Here is a 14,190-nt window from a genome sequence, read left to right on the forward strand (position 1 = left end):
GAACGCCCCCCCCCCCCAAGATAAACAATCCCAAGAGGTTTTGATTAGCCACTCTGTGCCCTGCTGGCAGCCCAGAGGACTAGTGAGAGCAGAGTGGCATTTGTGTTCTGGTTCTTTCAGCTGGAGCTGAGCTACCTTGTGTCCTTGGTTTTGCTCTTTTTCCCCCTTTCCCCTTTCTCCTTTTTTTTTCTTCCAGAACCCGGGGCTATGAGGCTCTGGACGTGGCCACTGCAGGCTCCCCACGTCCTTCCCCAGCCCTTCCTGGCTGCAGGCCAAGGCTGTGGCGCTGAGCGCCAGCACGGCCTCACCCCCCCCCCTCCTTCCGCCCCCCGGGCCTCGGAATCGCTGGGAGGGGCGCGGAGCAGAGCCTGGCCACACCCCCCGGGCCGGCTTTTTCTAGGGCTGCGGCGAGCCACTGGGCGCTGGCTGCTCCCGCTCGCCTCTTGGGGTGCGCTCAGCTCCAGCCCGACTCCAGCCCGACTCCAGCCCGACTCCAGCCCGACTCCGGCCCGACTCCGGCCCTGCTCCGGCTCTGCTCCAGCCCGGCTCCTGCCCTGCTCCAGCCTGGCTCCCGTTCTCCTCCGCCACGCCTCTCTGTGAGCTCCGCACCCCGACTCCCGACTCCCAACTTTCGGTCCCTCTGGCGCTCAGCGTCCCGTACCCCCGTGACCTCGCGCCCTCCCAAGACCCTGTGCCCAATCTTCTACCCCCCTCAACCCCGCCACAGTCCTCTGCCCTTTCTCTCTCGCTCTCCAACTGTCTGGACGTCAGTCGGTCTGTCTGTCCGCCTCCCCACCCTCCTTTTCCTTCCTCTGTCCCGCGTCTCTGGCTTGTTCGCTAGTTCGACTTGGCGGGGCAGCTTCGCAGGAAAATCCCAGAAACCATTGCAAAAAGCTTACAATGAAATTTAAGAAGTTCTACGATTTCGGCGCCATTTTCGAGTGGAGTGAGAGGTGACTTGCGATCTAAAAAAAGGAGGGGGAGGGGACTTTTAGGCTGACCTTTCCCGCCCCCCCCCCAACTATGAGGCTAGTCACTGCAGACTGTAACAGATGCGGGGATAATTCTGAAAAAAAGTTTTGTGTCGCGCTGAGTGGAGGGTGGGGGTGGAAAGTGTGTTTGGGGGGGTCGGTGTGGGGAGAGGACAGAGTGTGCCCCGAGAACTCAGAAAATAGTCTGAGAAGAGTGAACAGGGAAGAGCAGAGAGAGAAAAGTGAGTGAGGGGCGGTGGCCGGCTGTCAGCCTCGCCAGGGTGGGGAGCGACTGGTTTTGACAGACTGTAAATGGACTTTAGGCGACTCTCATTTGTAAGCAGTAAAGACTGTCCTGGAAAGAAACATAAATTTCAGTTTACATTGTCTCTCCCTAACTAAAACTTTTTAAGGTTGTTTAGCTCTTCCAGTATGAAACTCGACGTTGGAAAAGTTTGGCTCGAAGGTGCGGAGGACGTGTACACCGTGCGTTTTGGGTGTGGGGGCGCAAGGCTTAAAACGTTAAAAGACGAGACGTTCTCAACTGTGAAGAGAGGAAGAGGCGTAGTCTTTGGCTCTTAAATCATTTGGCCAAACACGTCGCAGTCCTGAAGGGGGTGGGGCCAGGGCAACTCCAAAGTATTGATTCTTTGTCTTTTCTATTCAGCGAATGACCCTCTCTAGAAGTGACCAGACGCCTCTTTGTGTTCTCCTTTCGTAAGTAAAATTCAGCCCAAAGGGAAATACGTGAGCCAGGGGAGTGAGACGACTTTTAAGGGATATAAGTCGTTGTAGTGTTACTGGAAGAAAAGAAATCTGTGAGGTAAAATATAGATGAATTTGGTTCCGGTGTGTTCGTTAACAAAATGATCTAGAAGGGCGCTGATGTTACTTCTAATGAACTTACTTTTTTAAAAAAGTAATCAACTAAGGAAATGTTAAATTAGGATTGGCTTTAATCTATTATGTGATGACTCATATTTGTAGGGGTACATAAAATTAAATTGGGAGAAAGTTATGTATCTTTAAAGTATAATTGTACCTTTACTAAACATGTTTTTTTTTTCTCTCCCTCTCTCTCTTTAAGGGCGACCATCAACGGTTTTTTTCTCCATTATTCCGCCGTGTCCGTGTAAAAATGATTTGTAATATAGCCAAGACAAGATGGAATTTAGAGACTCCAACTTAAGGAGTAGAGCTATTATTATTAATGGCTTTATTTATCATGACCTTATGGCTTTATTATTAGTGCATTTGTTAGCACTGGATCACAATCTGTTGTGTTAGGCATTTTGTACTTAGTTTAATTACATACTCTGTATATTTAATTAATCAATTAGTTAATAGGACCCAGAATTCATTGTACTAGTTTTGAATAACGGACATAATTTTAAATGAAAATACAGGAAGTTTGGTGAGGTTGAATCTCTGTTTATGTATACAAAATGTATTTTTACTTTCAAAGGCAGTATAGTTTTATTGTTTTAATTATTAGGCCTGTGGCTAAGGACCGAAGGATTTTTTTGTGTGTGCTTTCTTGAATGTTTTGTTTAAACAAAAGGAAATGAAATGAATGTAACTTACTGCTCATGTGTCCATTTTGAGAGTCAAGAACGGGAGTGTGCACAGTGCCGGCCATTTCAAGACACGAGTTTCTGTGGAGTTGTTCAAGAAGGAACCATTTGACATCAAGTATTTAAAGCTGATTTGTGGTTTGATAAGTGACATTGACAAATGTAAAGTATTTGTGAATAAGTTTGAATAACCTGCAATGTATGAAAACATCTAGGGGTTTCATCTATAGAACATTCTCATGCTTAAAATCAACTAATGAGAAGGTGTTCACTGTAAGAGTGGAGGAAACTATTAGACATGAGTTAAAACCAAAGGAGCTACCCACAGGTTTTTTTTTTAAATCAAAAGTTCCTTGCATCAATTTCCAATAAATGACCCCAAACTGGGGACAATAAATGAGACTTATACAAGGCAGCAGGAACTTTCACCAAGACTTTGGAGCTGGCAAGAGTGATCCAGATGTTACCAAATTGTCTCGATTTATTTAATCTTACTTTTCATCTCCTTTCTGAGGTAAGAGTTACCCCCCACCCCATTATCCACCAATACACTTTTCCAATATTCATGGTGAGGGTGTGTGAAAGCCTTACCCTTCACCTCTCCAGCAGATCCTGAAGCAAACAAAGTTCTAAGAAGTGCTAGCTTATGAAAAGTCCATCAACCTGGAGTGATAGGTCCTCAGCAGCATACATTGTAGTTAATCCTCACCAGGGAGCAGGGCAAGGAGGGGCTCCTTCTTCTCACAGAGACTTTCTTCATTCACAGGTACCCCAGTGCGACCCCCACCCTCGTTGGCTCCGAAGGGATGCAGCAGCAATTCATGTTTTGGAGTATTGCAAAGGTTCAAAACATGAAGCGCTGCACCACCCCTTCGCGGGAAAAGTAGAAGGTGGGGGCCAGCAAAGCAGACCCCGTGTGGGTTCTCCTAAAAACCCCAAAGCAGGTAGGTGGGAGGGCAGGGGCTTGCGGTCCATCCTTTCCCTGGGCAGGGCCTTAGTCTAGTGAGGGCCACCCTGCACTGTTCAAGGGCCTGGGAGGGGGTGACTGCCAAGCAAGCTGGCCATGCGCATGGAGGAGGGACAAGGTATCCTGCTCTAGCCCACCACACTCAGTCGTGCCCTAGCAGCGGGAACAGTACTGCAGTGAGTGTTTGGTGCCCTGGAGTATTGTTTCCGCTGCCCGGGTAAGTCTGGGACTTACACATGGGCACACCCACCCACCAGGTAAGTTTCCATCTGTCGCCTGCAGCATAGGCCCCAATGGGAGCCAGGCCCCAGAACAGCTCCAGACCAGAGCTTTTGTGTTTGTTGTCCGCGAAGCACTTGGCCCTCTGTGATTATGTGACTGGGTGTGACAGAAACTGTTGTTAGCACCTCATTCCCTGCCCAGGTAAAACTGAACCGACTAGAAAGCAAGAACTTCCCGACAACCTAGTAAAATACCACCCCCAGGACAGCAATGAAGAAAGTCTGCCTTCAGTCCTCAACAACAAAACGGGGAAGGGCTTTCCCTAAAAGGAATAAGAAGGGGTGCAAAGATGGTCAGGAAGGGTGACTTGAAGCAATCCCTATTTCTCTCTGCAGTTTCTACCCATAGAGCTTAGCCCCCTGTAGAAAGGACGTTAGAGGTCAGGAAAGATTAAGGGTCCCACAGCTGTGCTGGAGGGGGGGAGGGGCAGCATCCGTGGATCTCTGGCATCAAAAAAATAAAACCATACCTAGAGGCACATGGCCTTGCTGGTGATGAACCTCAGGTGGCACAGTGAGGAGCAGAGGCCAACAGGAAGCCTCGGAGTGTTTCTAGACCGCTTTTGTCCCCATTTCCCAAAGTCACCACACAAACCTACCCTGACCGCAGGGACTCAAGGACACCCTCGCTCTTAGAAGCTCTGAGAAAATAGCAAGCAGCATCAGAGCTGTATATTCCAAGTCCCTTTGTGACCCCCCAAACTCTGTGCTGTGACTAATGATCATGGCACCTCTGTAGCCCACCCTCATGCCACCTCCACTCCCTTGAGGAGCCCTCTGAGCCCTCAATGAGAAAGGGGGTTCAGAGTCACCTGGGAACTGGAGAAGAGTGTGAATTACCTGAGCACGGCCTTACTTTTCCTGTGAACATCACTTTATATGACCTAGAGCACCGGCATATTGGAAAATGTAGTGGGAATGGAATCTCTCTGCTTTGTCATCTTAAAAAAATATAATAAAAATACGCATACACACACCCTTCTGGTCTCTATGAGCTACCTTGTAGTGGTCTTCCCCAGGGACTGGGTACAGGGCCCCATAAAATTTACAGTTAGAGGAGGCCTTGTGCGCCTGGGAGTCTAGCTCTAGCCACCGAATGCCTTTCTCCCAGACTCCCTTGCGCTTGAGCAATGTGTGGGAGGTGGTTTAGGTTCCTTTGGGCCCCCAAGGACCCCCAGGCTCCCAGGAGCACCAATAGCTCTTGGGACTTCAGCCAATCCCGGTCCCCATAACCCCCTCCATTTGTTGAAGCCACGCCCCCAGCTCCTACCCCACCCCGCCCCGTGGCAGGGCCCCTCTGTCCCGGAATCCCCAGGGCAAATGGCTAACAGGTTCAGACTCCCGCGTTCCGCCACATTGGGTTGGAGGAGGGGCACTTTGAGACTCCTTACTCTCCCTCACCAGCTTCCCTTCTCCATTTCTGCTGTCCAACAGGCTTTTCCCTTTCGCCACAGGAAGAGCACCGGGGTGCACTGAAGGTGCTCCATCCGAAAGGATCTGGCCCGCGTCATCCGGCTCCTTCCAGCGGGTGCCCGCAGGACTCAGGTGAGATTCAGGCGGATTAGGGGTTTAAAATGGCAGAGAGCAGGGGAGCAAATGATCCGATTTAGGGCCATTGCCTTCCAAAATCTAAGATGTCCTTTGCCCAAGGATGCCAAAACAGCTCATCTGCGTAGCGCGCCTGGCTGCGTGGTGCCCTTTTCTGGTTTGCAATGTTCTTCACACCTTTATTTGCTCAGTTGTGGAGAGCCTAGATTTTCTTCCAAGGGCAAAAATGTGAATAAAGCAATGTTTTAGCCAAACACTTCCATGTCAATTAAGAAGATGGCAATTCGTTCCGGACTATAAATTCTCTTTAACCACTCCCGAAGGTATTCTTTTCAATTGTTTTTTTTTTTCAAGCATTGCTAAATGCGCATCATAATGCGGGAGACTTGTCTAAAGTGATTCAATTTGCAGTCGGCTGATTAATTGATCCTCCATCACCACATTCAAAGAGACACCTCTCCATTGTTTTCTCTCTCTCTCTCTCTCTTTTTTTTTTTACCCAACACACGTTATTTGTTAGTGAGGAAGCTGTGTGCACGTGGCATTGTATAAAGTTTATTAGGCAGACATGGCTCTTAAAACTATAAAAGGCTGAGCCTGACTCTAACTCTAAACTTCGACATTTCTGTAAGCAGTAGGACATGGCATTCAGGTTATTATGATATACTGGAATGGAACATAATTTTGCAACAATTTTCATAACAGGAATAATTCCAAAGGCATCTTCAGTTAGCAGCACTGGTTTGGTGTTTTTTTTTTTTTTCCAACAAGGGAACACTACATCAACAGTCTTGGGGATGTGGACCCAGAAGACTTCTGTTTCAAGAAAGTACAATCATCTTTCAGATGCTGTAATTTATATGCATTTTACTACACTAGCTATTGAAAACTCCCCAACTAGGGGGTTAAAATATAATCAATCACTAGTGTAATAGTATACGTCTTTTAAAAATGTTCCTGGAAAGTGTTTTATGATCTGTAAGTCAAAGGATCCGGTCCCACCATTTCATTCTTCCTGCTTTTACTCCCAACCTAGGCTCCCCCCAAATTTGTTCCAGTTGGCATGTAAACTTGTTTTCCCACCAAATGAGTCAGTCATGATGGGAGCGTCAATTGATTTGAATAGATGTGCGTCAGTGTTACTTGGAAAAACTAGATGTCAATAACCAGGGCTACAGCAAAAGGCAGTAGGTGTAACTCTGTAAAGCATTTATGCTTGCACACAGACAAGGACAAAAGTAGAATCCTAAACAGGAAAACATTTGGATATACTCCAGTGCTGGGAGACTAAATAATTGTATGTTGCTTTTGATTTCCATTAACTTGGGCAACTATCCAATTAAACAAAAGCCCAAGAAGGACTTGGCGGTGCACATTATTTTTACCGAGTATTCTAAAACACCATAATCTGTCAGTCCATCGAGGAAGCAAGAACAACAAGGGACTGAGTTTGCTCCTCGAATCTTGGAGAAAACATGATTCTTCAGGAAGTGAATTGACAGGCAGCTTTCCCTTGAGACCATGTAGCATGAAAAATACAAATAGATTCCAAAAGTATAGTTGAGGAAGATCAATGAATGTGTATTGATGGAGACTGAAGGACCTGAGCTGGGGACTATATCAAGCTGACATTCATTTCTAGAGATCTATTTTCCCATTGGCGAGAAGCACATCTCGTGATCCCAGAAGTTTATATGTTCATCTTTATTTAGACTTATTGCATAACTCTTAAACAAAACACAGTATGTATACACCAATCATATCAAATATGTATCTCCCTGGCTCAGTACGGCCTGACCTGACTACGCCCACCCGTTAGTATCTGTTCACCTAGCTAGGATCCCCTCGCTCCGTCCTAATATTTTACCCATCTGCTTTCCTTCCTGGCTTCACAATTGATCTCCTTAAGTTCAAAAGGCCTTAGAGCCCAGTGGGGACCTTAAGCTGCGTCATTAGGGAGGAGCTTCTACAGACTTCCACTTCCTGTAGTCCCTCAGCCTTAGATCACTCCCCTTAAGCGTCTTCTGAGCAATTGATGGAAACTGAAGAGGGGGCCCTGGTCCCAAGTCAGGGGGCTGGGAATACTGCTTGCTTTGCAGCCTGAATTTCCTGAGGCATTGCCCTGGCTGGGCGTTTGCTGCCCCGCCCCCACCTCCTCTCTGTAGCGAGAAAGCCCTAGCTTTTTGAGCCCTAGAAACAAAATCTTTGCAATCCTCATCTCAGCACTTGCCCTTTTTTCCTTTGCTCACCTACTTTCCCACCTGCTCTCCTAGATGCATTGTTTGCAACAACTTTGAGATAAGACACCCCGGGGATTCTGAAGATTAGGGATATATGGGAGCCTAGGTACCGAGGTCTCAGCATCCAGACTTCCTGCTGTGCCAGGTAAACGGCCCTACCTGATCATCAGAAACCAACACCACAGTGACTACAACAGAAAAAGGAGGGAACTTGTGTGTTCTAGTGGAAGCGGCCTAGTGCCAAGGCGAGTAAGAGCCTAACTGCTAGACACTTCCCAACTGAGGCCCAAGACTGACCTCAGAATTAAGTAATGACTATAAGTTACATCCCCACGCATAAGTCAATGCGCACAGCCTTAAACACTGTGAAGTGAATTCATTTTAAATCTTTGCTCCTGTCTATAGATTCAACCAAATTAAGAGGACAAATAGGAGCTAACCGCAGGGAATCATTTAGCGCCAGCCTCAATAGACCCTTTTTAGCCATTACAAATGCAGATTGTAAAAACTACCTAGAAACTTAGAAAAATGCCTGAGATAACAAGTTTTTAAAAACCAAGGCCACCGAATTCCACAGTTTATAGTGGCTGATAGTAGGAGCAGAAACTGGAGGGCATCGCCAAACAGAAAGACTTGTTTAATGGTAGAAGTACACCCAAAGCTCCGCTTGTTTGTTTTTCCTTCTTTGCAGCTTAGTTGCTGCTTTGTTTTGGGTGTGCTCTTGTTGTTGCTGCTGCATTGTGAAATGTAACTCTCTAAAAGTTTTTAGGGGTCTCGGGAAAGACAGAAATTTGAGGTTCCCCACGCAAGGATCTCAGGCATCTCGGGGATCATCGTGTCACGAGATACACTGTGCCCTTGTGACAGATTGCTAACTGAAAGGTCTGGGAACCACTCGTCTTCCTAGAACAGGCAGGGTGAGTATGACTGGAGCTGAGAGGTTGGGAGGGAAGTGGGCCCCAAGCGAGGAGGGGAGGGCTTGCCACGGAGTGGGGGAGGGGAGGAGTTGGCTCTGCCTAGGAGTTTTAATTTGTGTTTCTATTCAGTCCACTGAAGCCAAGGCAGGGTATATGATTTTATATATAGGCTGGAATATTAAAACAAAAAGTGTTTGCTTAAGCAAACAAGAAAAACACCAGCTGCCAGCATTAGAAACACAAGGCCAACTGTAATATGTGGAGTCATGGATACCATGGCCACGAAGAAATATGCAAGCCAAAGGAACCAGAAGGTTGCAGAGACTTTGAAAAATGCTCTTTCCATTGTGTCTATTACTATTTATTTGTTTAATTGTCTTTGAGACAAGGTCTCATGTAGCCCAGGTTGGACTCAAGCTTGTATAGCCAAGGTTCACCTTGAACTCCTTGTCCTCTTGATTTCCACTTCCCAAGTGCTGGAATTATAGGTTATTATATATCTTTCTTTTTGAGATGAGGTCTCATTGATTTGCTCTCACAAAGGCTTTAACTCACTCTGTAGGCCAGGCAGAATTCGAATCTGTAGTTCATTTGCCTCAGCCTCCTACATCACTGTGATTATAGGCCTCCCTTCCCTTCAGTAATTTTGAGAATAAAATTAGGACTCTCCTGGATGACTGACTGACTAATAGTAAAGGGTTGCATAAATAAAAATGTTTTTCTAAGACATCGGGATGGCTTGCCTTAACTGAAATTGATATTTCTGAAAATATTTTTCGTGTCATGAGGATATGCCACAAACCCTGATAAAATGTTTAGTGATAAACATGCAAAATATTTTTCTGTATTTTCATTTTACATGCATAGGATCAATGTGCAGATATAAGGCTAAGAGGAAAGACATCAAAATATTATGGTCATCTCTGAGCTGTGCTTTAACATTGAACAAAGATACTGGGGGCTGGGGTTGTGGTTGAGCAATAGAGGAAGGAGACAGGGCAGCCATGGTGCTGAGCTGTTTTTGCGATGTGTTCCTAATATGTACTATGAGTATATTGGGGACATTTTGCATTCATGGTTCTGCATCAATCGTATGGGCTAAAGAGACAGTTACCTCCAAGATGTGGCACCACCAGTGATGGATACTGAACTGTTTTTGCGATGTGTTCCTAATATGTACTGCAATTATATTGGGAACATTTTGCATAAATAGTTTTGTATCAATTCATAGACACAGGCTGGAAGAAAGAAGCAGCGCATCGTAGGAATAAGATACAGAATTATTTTTGCAGTATATTCCTGAATACATAATATAAGTGTATTGGGAACATGTTGCATACGTAATTTTGTATCACTACATGGGGGAAAGAAACATGACAAACTTTATGAAGAAACACGACAAAACTTTAACAGCACATATATCACAGGTGATGTTTGTTTTTCTCTTTATATTTTTAATGATTTTCCAAAATTTATATAAACAGACTGTTTCTCTTTTATAGATATAATAAAACTTATTTTATATTAGTACTAGAGTCTACATTGATTTTTTTTTCTGGGGGAGGGTAGTTGAAACAGGGTCTCCCTGTGTAGCCCTGGCTGTCCTGGAACTCACTACATAGACCAGGCTGGACTTGAACTCACAGAGATCCGCCTGCCTCTGCCTCCCAGAGTGCTGGGATTAAAGGCCTATGCCACTATGCCTGGCTTTACATTAACTTTTCTTTTGGTCAGCATGAACCCCTGACCTGTGTGGTGGGAAAGGTTTCTATGTGGGCAGCGGTGGGCTTAGAACACAATTTCCAGCCAGTCTACGGGAAAACTGCAGGACCTCCATATTCTCTGAACTGCATACATGTGTTTTGATTTATTCTGGGCCGAGGTGAAACATAGCCTACTTAAAAAAAATACAGAGGTTGGAGGATAGCTCCTCACTAAAGAGGGTGGCCCTGCATTCCAGTCCTCAGAGCTCCTGTTCGGTTGCTGTTGAAAGATGGGCTGGGGAGATGAGCCAGTGGTTAAGAACACTTGCTGCCCTTGCTGGGGATTCATACAGTAGCTCACAATCACCTGTAGCTCCAGCTCCAGGGGATCCGAAGCCCTTTAATATCTTCAAGAGTATGTAGTGTGCATGCATACATGTGGACAAAAGACTCAAATAGACATTTGTTAAATATAACTTGTATTTGAGTTCTGGGGAGGTGGGCACAGGTAGATCCTTGGGGGCTCTAGCTGATTTGGTGAGCCCTAAGTCCCAGTGATGGTCCTTGTCTAAAAACACAAGGTGAAGAATGATAGCCAAGGTTGCCCCCTGGCCTCCGTGCACTCACACGCATGTGCATATATACTCCCACTTACACAAACATGCACACACTAAATGGAAAAAGAAAACCAATAAGCATGATGATTGGGTGTGGTAGCTCAAGCCTGGAATCCCAGCACTCAGGAGGCTGAGGGTGGCGGTTTGGTGGGAAGTTGGAGCCAAGCCTGGACTATGGGTGAGACCCTCTCTCAAAACACTGTATATACCCAGAGTAACCTAGTGCCTCCTGGCCAGAGTGTTGGCTCTTATGGAGTCAAGCAGTAGAGAGAGTTGAAAGGCACCGTTTTCCTTCAGGAGCAGTTCAGGAAGGTGGCACTTGGATGATTGCCCGTGGCCTCACGACACGCTGGCTAGTTTGGGAAATGCCTGAGCCAGGGAAAACCCCTTCCAGAAAGCCCACTTTCGTGGAAGTGCAGATGCCAGCAGCTGGCTACATTCCTCCGCCTATTGCCCACATCTGTCTGAACGCTGGGATATAGACTCCACGCGACCTTCCAGTTCAGCCTTTCCTCTTCTTTCCTCCTAAGAGAGATGGAGCCATCTGATCACTTAGCAGACCCATCACTGACGAGGTTCCTCTCACGGGTGTTTTTGGTTTTCTTGGGATTTGGTTGCTGTTTTACATTTTTACTTATGTCTGTGGGTGTGTGTAATGGAGGATGTCCGTGTGCTGTGACCCCCTTGTAGAAATCAGAGGACAGTGTGTGGGAGTCAGGTCTCTCCTCCCACCTTGTGGAGTCCTGGGACTGAACTCGGGTCCTCAGCCTTGCCGGCAAGCTCCCTTACCCGCAGAGCCATCTTGATGCACCCTCCCAGAGGTTTTTTTAATGGTCCTCAAATGTGACACTTTAGAAGAGGAGCCGGAGTCCCGCTCTGAGCCATTTATGGGCATTCTGGGAAAGCTCTTCCCCAAGAGATAAAGCCCTCTAGCAGAGGCCATATTGTCCATAAAGCAGGGTTGCTGCTGGGGGAGATGCATTCCTTGCAGCGCCTCACGTCCTTCTCTTCCGCTTTACAGCAACCACAGGGGCAGACAGACCCTTACAGTGAGTTTTTCGTAAATATTTTACTCAGTCACATTTAGTTAAGAGCATCTTTACTGGGCCCCTCACACTGTACCTGGAAAGGAAGATAGGAGATAACCAAGAGTTGGGGTGAAGCTGAACCAGAGAGACCTCGGATGCTCAAATCCTCTCCTCCGTGTGGCATGAAAGCAGCGGCCAGCAGATCTTGTGAGCTTCTTCCAAGCCAGACTCAATCCCCCTGAGAACTTCCTTACTATCCTGAATAATCAAGGCAACCTCCATCCCCCTAGGCCTTATTCTGATCATTGCTAGGCAAGGATTATAGAAAGGAAGCCAGGGGAGGGAGAGACCTTCCGAAAATGGAAGGACTCGCTTCTAGGCCCAAAGAAGCAGAGAGAACTCCACCAACTGAAGCCCCGGGCTTCCAGCCTTCTCATTTAGCAGGGGACGAAAGAGGAGAGTTCCATTTCTGAATCACAGAATCTCCTAAAATGTGGCAGACAGTATGCCTCCTACTTGGGAGGAAGCCAAGAGGCTCTGGGTGGGGGTGGTGCTGAAGGGGTGGGGGCTTCCCTTTCTAACAAACCAGTCCTCCCTCGTCGCCCAGAAGAGGAAACGCAGTTGCAGAGGGAGGAAATAACTCCCGGCGAGGTCATACAAAGAATTGGTGGCGAGCTTGAGCTTTGGTCTTCAGGCCTCTTTCTACTGTTATACACTGGGCCTAAAGGGCAGAGGGAGTGACTTTAGAAGACACAGGGAAGCACGAGGGACTTGAGGAGCACTTTCAAAGGTGGGTAGGGTTGGAAGGGGCTGAGAGAATAAGGGAGTGGATTCCAAGCAGGGGGAAATGACAGGGGCACAGACAGAGGCAGGAACAGATGGCTTCTGTCACAGGAACAGTCAAGAGCACCTGGAGGAACCTGTCAAGGACAAACCTAGCTTCCAAAGACAAGCCGGGCTAGACCCTGAGGGTTGAACCGTGTCTTGAACAGAAACCCGATGCCGTGACTTCCCGGAGTGCAGACTTGATTCAGCGGTGAGAAATTTACAGCAGTTTCTCTGTTCGAAGGAGGGCAAATTTCAAAAACCAAGCTAGGATCTCAAGCATTTCCAACTTTTCTGTTTGTCTTGGGATCCTCCAGACTGTCCGGGGACTCCCAGGCCAACCTCGTCCTGAGGGGAGAATTCATGCACCGGACTCCAGACATTTGGTTTCCCATCAGCTACTGCTGCCAAGACTCTAGCCTCTGGGTCTTCTAATGGTTCAGGGGCTCTTTGCTTTGGTGAACTGCCCCACCACCACCACCACAATCACAAGACTCTGGGGGAGCTGTCAATCATTGTAAACCCCCACGCCTCCCCTGGGAGTCTTCTAACACCTTTTCCTATTGATTGGCCTCAAACTAGCTCATGTGATCTTAGCCTAGCCAATCAGAGTACTTGCTAGGGATTTGTGGTGGAGGGGTTGTTGTTAGGGGGTTTTTGAAGCAGGGTTTCACAATGTTACTCTGGGTGATCTGGAACTCTGTAGATCTGGTTGGCCTCTAACTCACTGAGGTCCTCCTGCCTCTGCCTCCCAGTGTGGGGACTGAAAGCCCAAATCCCCATGCCTGTCCTTGGGTTTGTATTTGTTGGTTAAGTACTGAACCAGAGAGTCTCTCCTTGGCAGGTTTTAAGTGTAGAACTGTACGTAGCAGAGCCCTCTTTCACATCCCTGTGGAGTCTTTCCTCAGTTTCCTCTTTTGTAGAGTGAAGATTGGACAAAGTGTTCGATCTCACTCACCACCAATAAGCACCCAGAAAGAGAATGACACAGAGGGCAGGGGGCATGAGAGAAGGTAGCGATGGGGAGGAAGGGGAGAGGAGAGGTAAGGAAAGGAAGAGAAAGGTGGGGGAAAAAAAGAGAGATTAGGTCCCCAGACAGAAGTTGTTCTGTGGTCAACTTCACTTGTCTGTCGGTTGCCACAATGTATATTAGACTTCTTTTTAAAACTACCCTACCGTATTTATTCATCCAACAAATACAGTCACCATGCTTTCCTACACATGAACTAAGCAGGATGGTCTTGTTTAGTTTCTGAGGTCAAGAAAGTTCAGCTGGAGTGTAGACCATTGAGCACTTTCTGAGTGGCAGGACCGGATAGAGAAGGGAACTGAGGGGTGCCTTGCAGACCAGCTTTCCTGCTACTTAGGGGTTTAGATGGAGCAGGGTTGCCTGTAAAACATGGAGGATTTCACACACTGCCAGAAAAACTACTAGACACAATCTCTGCCTGAAGATGGTTCAGAAATGCCCTGAGAATTGTCCGGATTTGAACCCATCTTGGTTTGCAAGCAGTAATAA

At 47.0% G+C, this 14,190-nt stretch overlaps 1 long non-coding RNA gene across 1 annotated transcript; it reads left to right on the plus strand.

Moving 5' to 3' along the window:
* The first annotated feature begins 509 nt into the window (after positions 1-509).
* LOC121437405 lies at positions 510-2,865 on the plus strand. Its single transcript, XR_005972964.1, has 4 exons — positions 510-953; positions 1,385-1,437; positions 1,639-1,688; positions 2,059-2,865. It is a non-coding gene; the product is annotated as an uncharacterized LOC121437405 (long non-coding RNA).
* The last annotated feature ends 11,325 nt before the right edge of the window (positions 2,866-14,190 follow it).

Source organism: Microtus oregoni, unplaced genomic scaffold, assembly GCF_018167655.1.
Source record: "Microtus oregoni isolate MIOR12 unplaced genomic scaffold, Mior012 000052F_004, whole genome shotgun sequence".
In the NCBI taxonomy this organism is placed as follows: Eukaryota; Metazoa; Chordata; class Mammalia; order Rodentia; family Cricetidae; genus Microtus; species Microtus oregoni.